Source organism: Glycine soja, chromosome 16 (assembly GCF_004193775.1).
Source record: "Glycine soja cultivar W05 chromosome 16, ASM419377v2, whole genome shotgun sequence".
In the NCBI taxonomy this organism is placed as follows: domain Eukaryota; kingdom Viridiplantae; phylum Streptophyta; class Magnoliopsida; order Fabales; family Fabaceae; genus Glycine; species Glycine soja.
Window position 1 is genome coordinate 4,598,085 of NC_041017.1, and position 6,227 is coordinate 4,604,311.

The 6,227-nt window shown below is 29.4% G+C and overlaps 1 long non-coding RNA gene across 1 annotated transcript; it reads right to left on the reverse strand.

Moving 5' to 3' along the window:
• Positions 1–325: 325 nt before the first annotated feature.
• On the reverse strand, positions 326–2,836 carry LOC114390238. The gene is made up of 2 exons (XR_003661857.1): positions 2,476–2,836; positions 326–926 (listed from the first exon to the last, which is right to left on the reverse strand). It is a non-coding gene; the product is annotated as an uncharacterized LOC114390238 (long non-coding RNA).
• Positions 2,837–6,227: the final 3,391 nt, after the last annotated feature.

Below are 6,227 nucleotides of genomic sequence, written 5' to 3' on the forward strand. Positions count from 1 at the left end.
ATGGTGGGTTATACAACGCCGGTTTTGAACCGTCTTAGAAATGATATATTGTAGATGGTTTTCTAGATCGGTTGTCCAAATAACCGCCTTAGTAGTTGTACTATTCTAAGATGGTTCTTTGCGTAACGGACTTAAAATTTTTTTTTTTTTTTGTGATATCATAGCTTTAAGCAAGACACTATTGGTTTTACCTCAGTCCATCTATATTAACTCTTTTTTATTCAAAGACATGGTTTTAATTGTTCTTTGGCATTTGGCTCAAGAGTGTTGAATCTGATAAAAATAGAAGCTAGATTCTGACCTTTAGATTTTATTGACGAACTTGTTCACTGAAATCCAAACATCTGTCCAAAATATTATCCAAATACAACTGAACTATACACCCACATATGTTTGTATCCCCAACACCAGCAGCAACAGGTACACTATGCCCAACTCCAACAGAGTAACCAGAAACATTTTCATCATTTTTATCTGTTCCCATTTGGCTTTCAGCTTCTAGAAGATACTTGAACATGTTTTGCAATCCTTGAATCTGATTACCAGAAAGATTTAGTATACACAACACCAACAACAACAGGTGCACTATGCCCAGCTCCAACAGAGTAACCAGCAACATTTTCATCATTTTTATCTGTTCCCATTTGGCTTTCAGCTTCTAGAGGATACTTGAACATGTTTTGCAATCCTTGAATCTGATTACCAAAAAGATTTAGTATACACAAAATTAGGTATTCTTAACCTCATCCATCAAATTAGGTACTTTCATTCGTTTCAAGAGATTCTATCTCTATGTTTTCATGTGGACTCGAAGGAAGAATCTGTGAAACAGTTGCTTTATGCTTTGGGATGACAGAAGCATGAAGATTGAGAAGGGCTTAGCGGAGTGCCAACAGCTGTTGGAGATTTTTCCACTCCATAACATTCTAACAATAAGAAAAAAATTCAATTTTGTCAAATAAAACTTTTATACTAGCAGCGTAGCCCATATGAGGTTAAAAAGCTTAAGTGTTTCAATTCAAGATTCTAATCATTCCACACAATCTCAAACTATAATTGTTAATTGTAACAATAATTAACACTAAAAATTAATTTCATTCTGCAAATTCAATTTCATACTCGATATATTTTAATTCAAACTAATTGCAGAAGCTAGTAATTAGAACAACAACTTTAGAGATAAGTGGGGAAACCTCACCTCTTTGGGACAGCCCGGATGAGGTTAAAAAGCTTAAGTATTTCAATTCTAGTTTCTAATTGTTCTACATAATCTCAAACAAATAAATATATCAAAAGACAAAAAATTCACAACTTTGGATGTTAATAAAATCTGCAATTAGCATATATTTTAAGCAACAATCATAGTTGTAGACTACAGGTAACATAGCTATATTCAAAAGTCTACATTACATGAGGCACCTAACAATGTAACTAGGTTACATAGGAGACCTTACTAGTATAGACAGACCAATTTTGAGAAGAGCAGTTGGAATTAAGATAAAGTATATTCTTGTAATGGAAACATTACCTACTACTAGTAGCATGGGGACAAGATGTAATTGTATGTATTGGTGAGGAATGACATTTTTTTCTCATTTAATTTGCAAATGATGGATTGTATCAGTGCAAAATTTGAACAGTACTTACCATGATTCATTCCCAACCTAGTCAAATTATAGCTAGATTGGATTAACTTTTTTTTTAATTAGGACGAATGTTAATGACATTGGTTAAAAAAATAAAATAGAAATTATCTATAGAAATAAAAGGATTCATTATATTTATAAATAAAAATAATTTAGTACTCTAATTAAAACTCTTAAAATGATTTCACAAAAAAAAACTCTTAAAATAACATCATTTTGTACTAAAATAATTAAAAATAAAATTAAAGTGATTGAGGTCAATTTTGTGTGGTGGTAGAGGCAAATTGGCTATAGCAAAGAAGTATATTGACCAGCCAAGGGGATTTTAATCTCGTTCGAGGGACCTGCTTGCGCTCATAAGTGGAATGCCCCTTTCAACAAGATTTTTCCCATACGCATCGGTCATGATTCGGACCCTTGATCACATGCTTAAGGGATCCATGTCCAATACCACTTAGATGAACCATTTGTTCATGTCAACAATAATTATGGTGACAAACTTGAAAGAAATGATTGATACTGTAACAATGATGGTTGCTTTGTAAAGTATTAAATGATTTGGAAAAGGTGATACATTTTGTACTTTGTTAAAGAATCGATTCTTATTTACCAACCATACATTGTCTAACTAAATCTAATTTCTAGACACGTTCCTCAAAAAATCAAATGCGTGGATTTTCCCCCAACTAAAGAAGAGATCTAAGTAGATCTGCAACAAACCAATTCGTGTGGGTATTGATTGTGTCTTTTATGGAGGATACAAATTAATCATGTAATTGTGACTATTAAATAAGTTGATTTACAATAACCAAAGAGTTAGAACTTTTACCTTAATCAAGGAAATCACGGTCGTTGAAGATGATTATTTGCCATGGTTTGAACGAAGGACAGGGCAAAGCATAAAAGAGAGGGTGAAGAAATATAAGACATGGTCAACAAATTCCATTTTAGTAAATCTATAACGAAGATCCATGAATGGGGCTTTGTTGTTTGGCTCATAGATCTAACATAAACAAGAAAAACCCAAAAAAATTACATGAAAAGATGCCAACACATAAGAAAATAATTATAAAGTGTGGAAGAGTTCGTCTTGGACCTCTGGGTCTAATAGTCTATTTGATGAGAACAAGAGGAGGTGATGGACTTTAAGGTTTAGACTTCATGTGATAGGAATAATTATATGTGTGAGAATGATGGTAAGATGTGGGTGGAGGGTGCATTCACACAATTCCACATTATAAAGCCTCAAAGCCTTTACAAGGATCTAGAACGACCAATGTTGAGAAAAATAAACGGTTCTATTTAATGTTATCAACGGCTCACAATTATTTGTTTGACAATCCGTGTCTCTTCGAACCAGCCAATGAGATGGCATGCATGATGCAACACCAACTTTTTATTCTCGGTAGGTTCTTTAATTTTAAATTGGATCGAGATGTAGATAACAACTAAACTTGCCCATGTATTGCACTCATTTTATTTAATGTGTTTAAATTATTAGTTACTATTTAAAATAAACACGTTTAAATAATGTGTTTGAATAAACACAACTAAATATGCATTTAAATTATTAGTTATTAATTAATGAGTGTCTAAAAGTATATTGTATTGATTAAATAATGTGTAAAAGTGATATGTATTAATTCTTGAGTTTATTTAGCAAACGCGGTATGTTTAAAAGTTTTAAATTTTCAATAATTAATAAAATATATTCTTTTATATGACTTAATTTTGAGGCAGTTATCATCAAAGTCAATAAGTTTATCATTCTTTGTGATTGAAAGACAATGTAAAACGCATAAAATCCGTGAAAAAAATCTTCAATGGAAAAATCTGTAAAATTATGAAAGTTGAGTGGTAAAATTCATGAAAATAAATTTTGAGCGGTAAAATTCATAAAAAAAATTTGATGGTAAAATATGCAATTAGGAAAAAATAAAATTAACTGCAGCCTCAAGAATGTGATTCTTGAGTTTTTTTTTTTGGTAAATAGTCTTTTTCATCTTTGAATGTGTAGAACGCTGGCAAATTCGGTCCCGAAAGATTAAAATTCAAACTGAAAAAAAAAAGATAAATTCATATATTCATTAACTTTTATCCATTACCGTTAATGAAAGAGAGAGCATACATGACACTGTCAGGGACGAATTTGTCAGCGCTTTACGTATTCAAGAATGAAAGTAATTATTTACCCAAAATATAATTTAATCTTCATCTTCTTTCTTTTTTTTTATCTTACAAGCATAAGGCTACAATAATCAGACAATAGGAAAACAAAAATATAAGTTATAACAAACATAATAATAAGCATAATCATAATTTGTTTGTTACTTTCAAATTTTTATTGTGACAAAATCAAGTTAAGTTTTATTTTCTTAAACGTTTTTTATTGCTCCCATTTCTCTTTCTCTCTAACTACATTCTTTCTTGCTGATAAATCAACTATTTTTTCCTAGTGCAACTATTTTTGCTACATTCTTTATTGCTCCCATTTCTCTTTTTCTCTTGCTAATTATTTCTTGTTAATAAGGATAATATTGATAAATAAATATAATAATTATTTTTTTAATTCAAAATTTGTAATGCAAAAATTTAGGACCTTCCAAAACTTACTGCTAAATATTTGACTGCTTATGTACAATATTTTTCTAACTGACCAAGTATTTGGCCGCGCACTGGTTTCGGTGGGCTAAGGAAGAACACAACAGCCTTTGCTTCTTTCTTTTCATCTCGCGTTTATGGCACGAATTCTTGGATATTCATTTTGCAGTGACCCTTTCTCTTTCTCTCTTCCTCAGAACCCATTGCATTGTATTACTACCCCTGTAGCCATATTGAGTTCAATTTAGTCCAACTTGTGTGGGTTTTTCCCTCAACTAACAAAGAGATATGAGTAGATATGCAACAAATCAATTTGTGTGGATATCGATCATGTCTTTTATGGAGGATATGAAATAATCATGCAATTGTGACTATTAAATAAGTTAATTAAATATAACAAAAGAGTTAGAACTTTTATCTTCTTTAATTAATCAAGAAAATCTTGGTCGTTACATTGAAGATGTGTATCGGCCATGGTTAGAATCAAGGATATAGCAAAGCATATAGAGAAAGGGCGAAAAAAATATAAGATATGGTCAACAAATTTCACCTAATGAATAGATCTCTAACAAAGGTCCATGAATGGGGTTTTATTATCTTACTCATGGATCTGACATAAACAAAAAGAACACATAAATTTTAGAAACAAGAATAAATGTCAACACAACAAAAAATAATTATAAAGTGTGAACAAAAGTTGGTCTTGGACCTCAGGATCAAATATTCTATTTAGTGACAACAAGGGGAGGTGATGGACTTTTGCATGGTAGGAATAATTACCAGTTGTGATATGTATTAATATTAATCAGAGATTATTTAACGTACTCTTTTAGTTTGAAAGTTTTATACGGTTAATAATCTATTAAAATTCTTCTTTTGTATGATTTTGAAGTTAGTTATCATCAAAGTAAATAGACTTATCATTCATAATAGTTGGTAATTGAATAATAATATAAAATATCTTTACATTCTTAATACATATTTTATTTTCTCTTAATTCTTATGTATGACAAAATATAAGAAATATTTCATACTTTCTATTAAATTTTTTAAAATATAATTAGTTCTCATTTAGTCTTCAATTCTTGCATATTTAATATTTTCATAAGCAGAACTTTATTAAGAAGCAACGTACAAGGATAATCTGACAAGATTATATAAGAAGGATAAATAAAAAGTTACATACACAATATACCAATTAGAAAAATAAAACTTTGCATTATCAATTATGGGCTTAAAATAAATTAACTTTCATTTATCAACTCCGGTAGTAAAAAAAAAAACATATATCAACTCCAAAACTCTCATTTGATATATGGATAATACATATCATTTAACCTCTACCTTTTATTTTAACGTATATATAATATAGTTATTAAACTTTAAACCCCATAAATTTACAAATTTTATTTTGGGTCTCTAATAATTATTTTTTTAATCTTTAATAAAATAAAATTTTTATTTTTGGTCATTATCATTTTGTTGCAATCCTTCTAATACATTTGTTTTTTATTTAAGTCACTAATATTTTTTTATTTTGTATTAGTCCATTTTAAAATGATATGATAGGACTAATAATAAATGATTTATATATTTTATGTAAAAAAAACAAAAAAATAGACATACTAGAATGACTAAAGTAAAATAACATGAAGCAGAAATATAAATGTTGTTTTTATTAAGGACTAAATATAGAAAAATTAATAGGATCCAAAATTAAATTTTCTAATTTATCAAGGATCCAAAATATATTTAGGTCTTAGGAATGCTCTTGTCTTCATATTTGGTTGATTTGTACAAAAGAAGTGGAAACATAGAAATCATATTTTATATACCAATAAAAAGAATAAGGTTACATTTGTAGCATTTGGGCATCCGATCATTATGGTTAGATCACTTGACCAAAATCAAGTACTCTAAATTAATTTAATGCCATATCTGACTGTTTGAGCCTTCGTATTGGTTAATTTTTTTGGCTCG